At 43.5% G+C, this 12289-nt stretch overlaps 1 protein-coding gene across 1 annotated transcript in view; it reads left to right on the forward strand.

Annotated features, from left to right (window-relative positions):
* Positions 1-5851: 5851 nt before the first annotated feature.
* The window catches only part of LOC147436389 (bet1-like protein At4g14600), a 59150-nt gene continuing 52712 nt past the window's right edge, over positions 5852-12289 (forward strand). The window contains exon 1 of the mRNA XM_086488157.1: positions 5852-6087. The gene's annotated coding sequence lies outside the window, so the exon portion shown is untranslated. The remainder of the gene's footprint in view (positions 6088-12289) is intronic.

Genomic DNA, 12289 nt, shown 5'->3' on the forward strand with positions numbered 1-12289 from the left:
CTCTGAGAGCTCCACCACATATTGTCTCCCTTGCACCTCACCCTCTCACGCTTGCACTCACCTCTCTCGCACGCACGCCTCACGCACCGTACGTGCACTCTACAGTATGACCCCTGACAATGGTTCCCATTGCTTTCTTAGCTTATAGTGCACCTGGATTACTGGAATCTCATCGTTTTGGATGGCTACTAGGTCCACTGCTTTTCTCTTTTTTCTGATAAACTTTGGGGCCTCTGGTAACGTGCATCTGATGTCATCCAGCTCCATTGTCAACTTTTGGATGCGTTCAGAGACCTTCACATATATTTCATCTTACTCATTCCCAAAGTTGCAGTCTGAACCGAAAGATTTATCTTCATGATTGTCTTCACAGTTCCATGCAATTATCTTCTCTTGTCTGGTTGTTGCTGGTTGAATCTAAGATGGATCCTTGATTAGTCCTTCATTAGACCATTGGTTCCAGCCTCGGCCCCTGACTTGGCGTATCTCATTTACCAAACTCTCTACTGCAGCGATCATGGACTCAGTCGATCCAGATGTTTTCTTCTCACTCTGGTGTTCTTGTCCTTTTGAAGATTTGGGTGGTAGCTTTTGAATCGTTCAAGTCTTATAATACTATGGTTGTTTTGGCAGTTTCTTAGCTAGATTTTTAGTAATTTTTGTTGCAATTTTATGTTGTTCCTGCCATTCATCAACTACCTTCTCCTTGCCTTTTGCCTTCCAGACTGCTCTCTGTTGCTCCCTCTTCCTGGTTTCAACATTTTGCTAAATACCTTTTAGGTTTAGGTCTTGGGTGCATGAGATGGGGAATGAAACAAACAAAACCTGCACCATGCATGACAGACATCGCCGAGGGGAGGAAGCGGGAGATGAAGCACCCTACACGAGGATTTGGGGCATCCCCCTGTGAGATGAATAATCCGAAGCTTCACAAGGCAACCGCAACGAGCGAGCTCCCTCACGGTTTTGTGCACGTCGACAGCATGGCTCCATCCTTCATAAGCGGGCCTGCATACGACTACCTTAACCCTTGTTGCTCCTCTCTCCAAGGGATCTTGCCCACGACCCATATCCATGGAACTCCGATATAGAGAGAGAGAGAGAGAGAGAGAGAGAGAGAGAGAGAGAGAGAGAGAGAGAGAGAGAGAGAGAGAGAGAGAGGGAGAGAGAGAGAGAGAGAGAGACTACCTTAGGCCTGATACACATGGTGCTAAATGAAGTTTCAAAGAGGCTAATTTAAGCGCTTTTTGGAGTTTTATGTAGCACCACATGTCAACACGTGGTGTTAAAGGAAGTTTCAAAGAGGCTAGTTTAAGTGCTTTGTGGAGCTGCCTGGAGCACCACGTGTTGACACATGGTGCTTAAAGGGATTTAAGCCATTTGCGAAGTTGCTTGTAGCACCACGTGTCGGCACGTGGTGTTATTGGAAGCTTCATAAGGACTAATTTAAGCGCTTTATATAGCTACTTGTAGCACCATGTGTCGGCACACGTAGTGCTATAGGAAGCTTCAAAGAGGTTAATTTTAGCGCTTTGTGGAGAAACCTATAGCACCACGTGTCGATGCATGGTGCTAAAGGAAGTTTCAAAGAGGCTAATTTAAGCGCTTTTAGAGCTACCTGGGTGCTAAAGGAAGTTTCAAAGATGCTAATTTAATAGCTTTATGGAGCTATCTATAGCACGAGGTGTCAGTACGTAGTGCTATAGAAAGTTTCATAATGGCTAATTTAAGCCCTTTATGAAGCTGTGTGTAGCACCACGTATAGGAAGCTTCAAAGAGGCTAATTTAAGAGCTTTGTGGAGCTACCTGTAGCACCACGTGTCGACACGTGGCATTAAATAAAGTTTCAAAGAGGTTAATTTAAGCCCTTAGTGGACCTGCTTGTAGCACCACGTGTCAGCACGTGGTGCTATATGAAGCTTCAAAGAGGCTAATTTATGAGGTTTGTGGAGCTACTTGTAGCACCACGTGTTGACAAATAGTGCTAAAGGAAGTTTCAAAGAGGCTAATTTAAGCGCTTTGTGGAGTTGCATGTAGCACCATGTGTCGACACGTGGTGCTAAAGAAAGTTTCAAACAGGCTCATTTAAGCGCTTTATTGAGTTGCATGTAGTAACACCATGTGTCAACACGTGGTGCTAAAGGACGTTTCAAAGAGGCTAATTTAATAGCTTTATGGAGTTGTCTATAGCACCACATGTCAGTACGTAGTACTATAGCAAATTTCAAAATGGTTAATTTAAGCCCTTTATGGAGATGCGTGTAGCACCACATGTCGACATGTGGTGCTATAGGAAGCTTCAAAGAGGCTAAGTTAAGAGCTTTGTGGAGCTATATGTAGCACCACGTGTCAACATGTGGTGCTAAAGAAAGTTTCAAAGAGGCTAATTTAAGCGCTTTGTGAAGCTGCATGTAGCACCACGTGTTGACATGTGGTAGCGCTTTATGGAGCTACTTGTAGCACCACGTATCGGCACGTGGTGTTATAGGAAGCTTCATAAGGTATAATTTAAGCACTTTTTGGAACTACATGTAGCACCACGTGTCATCATGTGGTGCTATAGGAATATTCAAAGGGACTAATTTAAGCCCTTTGTGGAGTTTCCCATAGCACCACTTGTCGGCACTTAGTGCTATAGAACGCTTCAAATGGGCTAATTAAGCAATTTGTGGAGCTTCCTTTAGCATTGTGTGTTTGCACATGGTGCTATAGCACCACATGTCATCACATGGTGTTGTAGGAATATTTAGAGGGACTAATTTGTGAGTGTGTGATGCTTGCATGTACGGTGCATAAAGGGAAAGAGGAGAGTTGACATGGGGAGTGGGTGGAGCGACCTCTCAAAGTACTCCTTATTTCTTGTATATATTCATTTAATAAGGTGAAACAATGGGTGAGAGTACTCCTTATTGCTTGTAAATGTTCAATCAATAAGTTGAAACAATAGGTGGCCGGATCCAGTGCCCAACCCGGAGTAAGGCACCTACCTTCACCCCAACATAATCAAGCCTCTGTAGAGATTCATATAGCAGCATGTGCCGACACATGCTACTACAAGCAGCTCTACAAAGGGTGTAATTTTCTCTTCCGAGATATTTTTCCATTTTGGACTAGAGAAGAATTGGGCAAAATAAACTCCTACATAGTTCCATGTATCACCAGGTGACAACACCTAGTGGCAAGGGCTTAATTCTCTCTTTGCAAGGGCTTGATATTGGTTCTTAGACACTTGAGTCATTGTGGACATGACAAGAATGAGGGGAAAAAGATCATTTGATGCTACCTGTAACACCACATGTTGGCACGAGGTTCTACATGCAACTTTGAAAGATAATTTGTTTTCTCAGTTCTCTAAAGGATCCCTCCCCCCTTGACAATGCTATGTCATCGTGAAGACTCTTAATTCCTAAGCTCTTCTCGCTAAGACATTACATAGTTGCTTCTTGTAGCACTATGTGTTGGCACATGGTGGTACACGTAGCTTTGGAGGAGCTTTTTCTCCCCTGTAGTGTTGCTTCTTGTAGCACCTTGTACCAACACATGGTGCTACTAGTAGAATCAAAGGAGGTTATTTTTTCCACTTCTCTAGAGGACCCCTCACCACTTGATAATGCTATGTAATTTTTTGTAGTCCTACTTTCTAAGCTCTCCTTATGGAATATATAGTCCCTGGTAATGATTTTGAAAACTTTCCAAGGTCTTAAAATCCTCTTCTTTGAAGCATCTTAACCATGGTAGTCGACACGCATGACACGATTTTGGCATTTGAAATGAAGACAAGTGCGACTCACTTTTTCGTGGCTTGTAAATCTCTACTTTTTCTTAATACTCCACGGAATACAAATTGCAAAAATATTCCATCTAGATAAACAATGTAATGTTTCTTTTCTTTATTTTTTGTTTGAAAACTTTCTAAGTGCATGAGCATTGTTGACTTGCACTTTGGTGTCTTGAAACATTGAGGCATCAGTTTTTAAATCATTGATCATTGCATGGGCCTACTAACAATAATGCAAAAGACATTTCACACATCACAATATAGAGTGCAACAAATAGCACAAATTGGGTCCTAGCCATTTAGAAAGTTTCTCGGGTTTCAGGTCGCTCGGAAGATCTCTCTCGGGCTATGGTAAGACTCTGGCATTGTCATACAACAAGACCAACAAAAATGAAATACTCAATGGACAAGAGTTTGTGATTCAAAAGCTAACTTGTATGCCATTTCTCCCACTTTCTCGAGGATTTTAAATGAAACACCATATCTTGGTGATCACTTAGGCTGGATCCTACTCCCTGACTTTTTGAATGTTCTAGAACTTGTAAAAAAACCATCATCTTCCATGAAAGTAGCATGTCATCTTTTCTCATATACATATTTTCTATAACAATCTTTAGCTTATCAAATCTTTTGGCAAGCTATACTTGACATGTCCATGCGATCTTGTGGAACAGTCAGACTCAGAGTAATTGATCAAGTTCAAACTTCACATTACTAGATGACAGATTCAGACTTTAAATGAATGACATTTACGGATTCAAACATCAGACTTCAGATGAACCATAGAATTGAATGAAAATACTCTTTTGATTATAAGACCACTAGAATTGTATTCAAATTCAGATAATTATTTGAAGTACAAGGGTTGAGAGAACAGATCTCTGGAATGATTAATCTGAAAAGTAAAATTGTTATAAGGCTCCACACTGAATGCTCCTAAGCTTAAAAGATGCAAGAGGGTGGCATTGAGAGTCTCAAGAGTGAAGAGCCTCGAGTCAAGAGTCGAGTGTTAAGAGTCTCCAAAATGGGATTAGTGGGTCCTATCGATAGGTCTCCACATTGAGGTATAACTGGTCGCACTGCGTAGAGATCGATGTAGGAGGGATCGAAATGATAGAAACCCTAGCTCATCAAAAGGGGCATCAACCATAGGAGCTTGAGTTATTCAATGTTTACTGAGGTAGGGTTTCACGTGTCATGGATCATGGATCATAGATACTTTGTGCAACTTGCAGGTTTTCTTGATCAAAAGGAAGGGATTGTTCATGTGTCGCAAATTGCCACACACATGATTGCAAATGCAAAATATGTTGTGAAGAGAGATCAAGAGGTGTGGGTTAAGGTTATGGCATGAGCTTTCTACGTACTTCCTTTGCTCACCAGCATTCATGATATTCTTCCCTCTAAAAGCAAGATTGTAGACAGAGAGAAACACGGGCTTTCTTTCCCCGATGAAAGAGAGAGAATCAAAGATCTGTAAAAATTAACAAGCGCTCTAATGAAATGTACTCTATCATGATGAGAGAAATTCACATGGTCATGGCATGGACTTGAATATCAAATTAGTAAAGAAAACTTCAAGTTCATTATCTTGTTCTTGAATACCATGAATATGTAGTAGACATTGACTATGGAGTAGGCAACAGATTCTATAGAAGGGGGGAACCAGCTCTTGAAGATGCCTTGCACGAGGGTTGATGTGGATGAGTTACCTGGCAAGTTTACCATCAGTTAGCCTATTCACCTGTTATGGCTCGGGCCATTCCTAGCGGATATCAGTGCACAAACCCCTTTCTTTTACATATTTCGGGAAAGGAGATGATTTATGACTTGTTCGAGGCGGCTACAGGTATGAGAATGATGCATAACTATTTTCGAATTGGGAGAGTTGCCTCGGATTTGCCATATGGATGGATCGATGAATGCTTGGATTTTTGCTTGCCAAAAATCTATGAGTATGAGCAATTAGTTACATAAAATCCTATTTTCTTAAAGCGAGAGAGAGGAATCTGCACAATCTTCTTCGATTTTGTTTTTAAAAGGCCAAAAGTAATAGTACTTCTCCAAGCCAAGGAAGAGTAATATCATAAAGTTCCCGATAGCCTCCTTCTCTGCCGTCTTCCCAGTTCCGCATTTCAGATGCCGGATGCAATTTTTCATCGCTGCAGATTTCAATCAATCATTGTCGCAGGCGTTTCTATCAGGCTTGACGGAGCTGCGCCCGGAGATCTCCCGAGATTTCAAAGGAGAAGGTCCAAGCCTCAAAGTCGCATTCTTTAGATCATCAAATCCATATGTCAAGTGAGAAGGTATGCTTTGTCCTAATCAGTTCTCTGCATGCATGTACCAAGGTTCATATAAGTGTGCTATATATTCTCATCTATGCACATTGGGTTGATAATTTTCACAGGGTAATGTCTATCAGGGTTAGGGTACTTCTGTGTATGTGCCTGCAAGTGTGTAACGCACTTACACTCTGTATCTTTGCGACTCATATCTACGGGTGGCAACTCATATCTACGGGTGTTGGACCCAACGTTGTCATTGAGTATCCATGGGTGGATACTTCTTAACCTTCAGCGAAATCCTCTGGCTTAGTGTCTATCGAATGCTTAGTAGGTAGATCTCTCGTGAGGAGACTCACATGAAATGCATTTTGAATCTTCCAATGGAAAGGCAGGTCCAATCAAAAAGATGAACTTGAATGGACCATAGAAACGTTTACTGAGCTTTGGATAAAGTCTGTTCTTTCCTTCCGTTTTCTCTAGCCGTACAAGTATGCATATATATTATGAGTGCTATAAGTCTAACACCCCTCTCAACACCGGATGCTGAACAAACCGACAGAAGCTGAAGATATGAGGCCGTGTATACTGTGATGTCCACATGTAATGTGCAACAGAAGTGATTTATGGCGATAACTTAAGATGAGTGCTCAATGCGCACTCAAGGTTCCTTTTATTACATGAGAGATGTGCAATAGACTAGGGAGAGATATTGTGAAGACGGGAGAGAGAAGAGAGATACTGCGATTGAAAGTTTTGTGAGTGATATTGAGAGAAAGAAGACTTAACACCGGATGGGGTCCCGAACCGCCCCCCTCCAAGGCCCCCCCCTCTCTATCGCCAAAGAGGTATTTGCTTTAGATTGCACAAATGGTGATACAGTGGTCCTAGATGCTTAGATGCTGATGGGCTCTTGCGGTAGACGCTTGGAGCCGAGAGGCCAAGGGCTGAAAATGCAAAATGCCAGAGGATCTGCAACTATGACGAGGTCGGAGGTAATGGGTTGATTGTCACAAGATTGTGATGTGGCAGTATCCAACTTAAAAGAATGGTTGAGAGGACCATAGAGTTTTTGACCTTGGACAACGCATGGAGCACTAGCCGAGAGGCCTAAACATTAAAAGTCCAAAGCGTAAATGTTGGCCGAAAATTTTCGTTGAGTTGGCATGTGGCATTGTTGTGTGGATTTTCGTGTTTTGTGCTGGTTGAAAAGCTAGCAGTTTGTGCATGCTTTTGGGAGTGATGCTTTAGAGGCTCTCCTTTTGGGTATTCCTTATACTTGTTTATAAGAGCCGCTAGGACAATCTCCAAGGAGCATGTGGATGCAGAGTCTCGTAGAACTGGACTCTTAGGGAGTTGTACCTTTGCAAAGCAATAATAAAGAAATATCGGAAGGGACGCTAGTCTTTGAGGTCAGTGCATCTGGGGACAGAACCTCGTAGGCTCGTCGTTCTGTGTCGTCTCCCCCCCCTCCTCTCTCTCTCTCTATTCAAGTTCAATTGTTTGCAGTTTTTGTTCGTGTGTTGCTATTGATTTCTCGCTTGGAGTGTCCAAGCCTGCAACAGTGGTATCTGAGCTCAAACGGTTCTTCTTTAGAAGAGGATCCGATGCTTTTTGTAGCACACATGGGTTTTAGTAGTGGATGCGAAAGAGACGACACGCTTCCACGGGGAGACGAAGAAAATCCAAATCCCAGTGAGGGAACATAAGAAACCGATGGAGCTTCCAACGGAAGCAAGGCTCCTTTTGATGATTTTGGAGACCATGGCTATTTTTCGATAGGGGATCTCGACAAGACAGTCTATCGACGTCAACTAGACGTCTCTCTCTCTCTCTCTCTCTCTCTCTATTCAAGTCAGTTATTTGATATTTCTGTTCGCGTGTTGCTATTGATCTTTGGAGAGAAAGATGAAATGTCTGCAACATTTCGCTTGATGAAGGATTTGATAAATTTAGTGCATCTAGACATCTGTTAGAGATCAACGAGATCTGGATGTGATGGCTAAGGGAATGTGATTCTAGGGCATCAAGATTTCTATATGGATGAGATGATTGGATACTGTTGTGAGTGCATCAAGAGTTTTGGAAAGCTGAGAATCGAGATGGCTACATAGGGATCTAAAGCCGCTATCATCTCTAAACTTTAAAGTCGTGTTTGATTCTCTCCTCGTACAATGACCTCTTTTTCTCACGACGTGAAAAGCCCATGCTTGTCTCACAGGCAAGTCTTTTCTCCAATATTGAGAAATGATGATATATGAATAGACAAAAGAAAAGGTGGGAGGGGGGGATTCCCCCTTTGCCTAAATACTAAAACTCCTTGAAAGCTTTTGTCATGTCATGTACAACGGAATCGAAATGGTGCAAATCTAAGTTTTACACTTCCACAAATGTTTACTTCTTTCCTTGCGTTAATGATTGCTTCTTAGCATCAGTGATGATTCCTGATATTTCCTTGTAGAGAGAGAATGAGAGGTAGAGATGTGCACAGAGAGAGAGAGAGAGAGAGAGAGAGAGAGAGAGAGAGAGAGAGAGAGAGAGAGAGAGAGAGAGAGAGAGAGAGAGAGAGACGTGATGGGGTCCCCAACCTGGCTCCCCACACCGTTGCCGAAGTGGTATTTGCTTTTGATTGCGTAAATGGCATGTACACATACGCAATACCTAAACGCAGACTCTACTGACTCGAATAGGGAATGTCGCCGCAGTAACTCTTCAAGATGAAGCATCTCCGGGGCTGATTTGATGCACCTTTGGATCCGTCTCGATGAGGGGTTCCTGATGGCCACCAAGGGGTAGATCTAGGGCTGATTTGTGATTCCGATGTGAGAGGAAACAAGGGTTGGAAGTTGGCTGCAAAAATGCAGATTTGGCACGCAAAACGCAGCAGATCTGTGGCGCAAAGCAAGGCTGAAAATATAGATGATGATGATGACGATGATGAACAACAACAGTCGATGCGGTTAGGGAATGGCCGAGAAGAGGCTCAATGGGCTGCCGAAGTACCGGACCGCAACAGGAAAGACATCGTCTTGCAGATCCATGCGATCTCTGGTGAGAAAGAGGGCTGAAAACTGAAAACGTTGGGCTGATCAGCGAGGTTTGAGCAGAAATGCTGGACATGGGCGATAATTCACTGCTTGGTGAAGCATTTGAAGGATTGTTTGGACCAACATGTTGCTTCAACCTAGACCTACATGCTCGTCATGTCATATGCCCACCGAAGTGTAGTAACATTTGTCAAAACGCGTGTACAAACCATTTATGCAAGAGGGTTCCAAAAGTGGAAAACCTGATCTAATTGTCATCAGCCTTTGACACCCTTGAATCAAAGAAATTTATGGGAGATTATATATGTTGTTGCTTTGATTAAAAGATCACATATTGGACATGTGTTCTTGTGTTTACAGAACTATGATTGATTAGACATTTTCTATCCCTAAGTAGGGGAGTATGCTTGAAAAGCCTAAAGAACTATATCCTCTTACCTTATTGGAAGAGAGATATAGATGGATAAATGGCCATTGACATGCTTGAAAAGCATGAAGGACTATTTCCTATCACCTTATAAGAAGAGAGATATTGATGGATACATGGCCATTGACATGCTTGAAAAGCATGAAGGACTATATCCTCTCACCTTATTGTCAGGTGCAACGGAATTGAAATGGTGATCTAGTTTACACTTCCACAAATCCTTCAACTTCTTTCTTTGTGTTAGTGATTCCTTTTAGTTTCAATGATTGTTCCTTTAACTTTCTCTTGAAGAGAGGGGCTGAGAGAATGTGCGAGAGAGAGAGAGAGAGAGAGAGAGAGAGAGAGAGAGAGAGAGAGAGAGAGAGAGAAGAAGAAGAAGAAGAAGAAGAGAGCGACACCCGATGGGGTCCCAACCAACCCTCTCACGGCCCCCCACACCGTTGCCGATGTGGTATTTGCTTTTGATTGCGTAAATGGAATGTACACACAATGCATTACCTCAATGCAGACTTTATTGATTGAATGATGACAATCGCCGCGGTAATTCCGCAGGAAGAGGCACCTCCGGGGCTGATTTGATGCACCTTTGGATCCTTCTCGATGCGGGATTGCGGATGGCCACCAAGGGTAGATTTGGGACTGATTTGCACTCCCGATGTGAGAGGAATGAAGGGCTGAAAGCTGGCTGCAAAAATGCAGATGTGCGATGAAAAATGCAGCAGATCTCTCGCGTAAAGCAAGGCTGAAAACGCAGCTGGAGCGCAGCGAAGAGGACGATGAGGCCAGATCCAACCCGATCCGGCGAGGGAAGGGCTGAAAACTGAAAACGTTGGCTGATCTGCAAGCCTGAGGCTGGCGCAAGGGCTAAAATCTGCGAACACTGCCGATGCTTTCCAAAAATGTCAAGCCTGATCTAGGGATGCAAAAACACTAGGCTTATTTGTAGCTTGTGCTAGCGCTAGGCTCCTCTCTGCATCTTCCTTCTGCAACTTGTTCCAAATGAGAGCTCTCCTCCCTTTATAGGTGAGGAATAGGCCTTGAGAACTTATAAAGGCCTAGGTAGGGCAACTGTTCACCAGACCCACCAAAATAAATCAATAAATTGATTTATTAAAAATTGAGCCAGGGGGCGTCCGTTTGGGTGAGACTGTCGCGCATCCTCCCACCTAGGAATCCGATCGACGCGGGGAATGGTTCGTTCGATTCCTCTAACCTAGAAATACATGCTCGTCATGCCAGATGCCCACCGTAGTAGTGTAATAACATATGTCGACACGTGTACAAACCATTTATGCAAGAGGGTTCCAAAATTGGAAAACCTAATCTAATGGACTTGTCCGGACATGTAGGTCCTTCGAACAGGCTCACAAAATTGCCGGTACTTATCCTCCTAGGATTCCAGACACTCTTATCTAGGAAGAAGGGGAAAATTGGCTCTGGAAGTCGATGAAGCATGTCCACGTGGCACAGCGAGCTATGTGCACGTGACATCCCTTGCTGCTTAAGGTGAGGTACTATACCGAACTCCATGCACGCCATAAGCTGGTCTCGAATGAAGTTCCTTCTAGAAGATGTCCTCCACGGCGGCTTTTGAGAGAGAGGCTCCCCTAGGTGATGTGGAAATGTCCAAAACACAAGGATGGTGATGATGCATCTACTCGCAAACAATAGACTGCCTCTTGGATCAATGATGCCCTTGGTGGTTACCGACCAACAATTTCCTTTGCTGTCCCAACTCGGATGGTGTGAACCGAAATGCAAACCGGATGGATGCTTGTAGAGCGAATGGCTGGATATGCAAACGTCGATGTCCACGAAGGTTACCGGCTAGCCTATGTGGCCCCTACGCGCGAAGATTGGCGAGAGCAACGCCAAATGGGAGATGAAGATGGATATGTCCTTTGGAATTGTACGAACCATGGCAAGTCCTCTTTATGATGTCTCATGAAACTGCCAAGTAACTCCTCAAAGGTAGAGACTCCTCTTGGGGCTTCCACTAGATTGCCGTATGATGAAAGCTCTAGATGAATCCTCGCCTTTGCAACGGATGTGGCTGCGAATGTAGGCTCACGATGCCTGCGAACTCCCGCGGCGGTTGCCTCGGATTGGAACCCTTTGGCTCTTGAATTGATGGCTATGGATTGCTAAGAAGATGTACATGGTTTGGACCTGATGTACAACCAAAGGTGTGGAGATTGATGACGATGCAACGCCTCTTCTGGAATGATGGAATTCTCCAAGCAGATGGGAGAGATGGTTCTTTCAACAATGCCAAGAATCCAAAGCTAATAGGCTTATCTGGATGGTGCCCTCCTTTGTCGTCATAGGCCGCTAACAAATTTTGATACTCGCAATTAGTATCTTCATGTTTCCTGTGCATGTCTTCAATGATGCGATCTGTCATGTCGAAGAAGCTATGATTGCAAATATCCATTCTAAGCTTTCTTTATGTTGAGGTGATCGAGCGCGCACACCAAGTCAACTATCCTCTCGCAGGTGCACCACAACTGTAACCCGTGGTATACAGTGTTTGCATTTCCTTCGCTCAAGGCGCACGGTCCTACACACAATGGTAGGTCATGCAGTTCCCTGAGTGAGAGTTTGGGCGAAACGCTACAACACACACTTAAACACGAGAGAAAAAAAAAATTCAAGGATTAGCGGATTAGTGCAAAATTTTCAAAGCTTTGATACCAATGTCAGGTGCAACGGAATTGAAATGGTGAAGATCTAGTTTTACACTTCCACAAAT

Source organism: Adiantum capillus-veneris, chromosome 18 (genome assembly GCF_014529385.1).
Source record: "Adiantum capillus-veneris isolate H3 chromosome 18, ASM1452938v2, whole genome shotgun sequence".
Classification (NCBI taxonomy): domain Eukaryota; kingdom Viridiplantae; phylum Streptophyta; class Polypodiopsida; order Polypodiales; family Pteridaceae; genus Adiantum; species Adiantum capillus-veneris.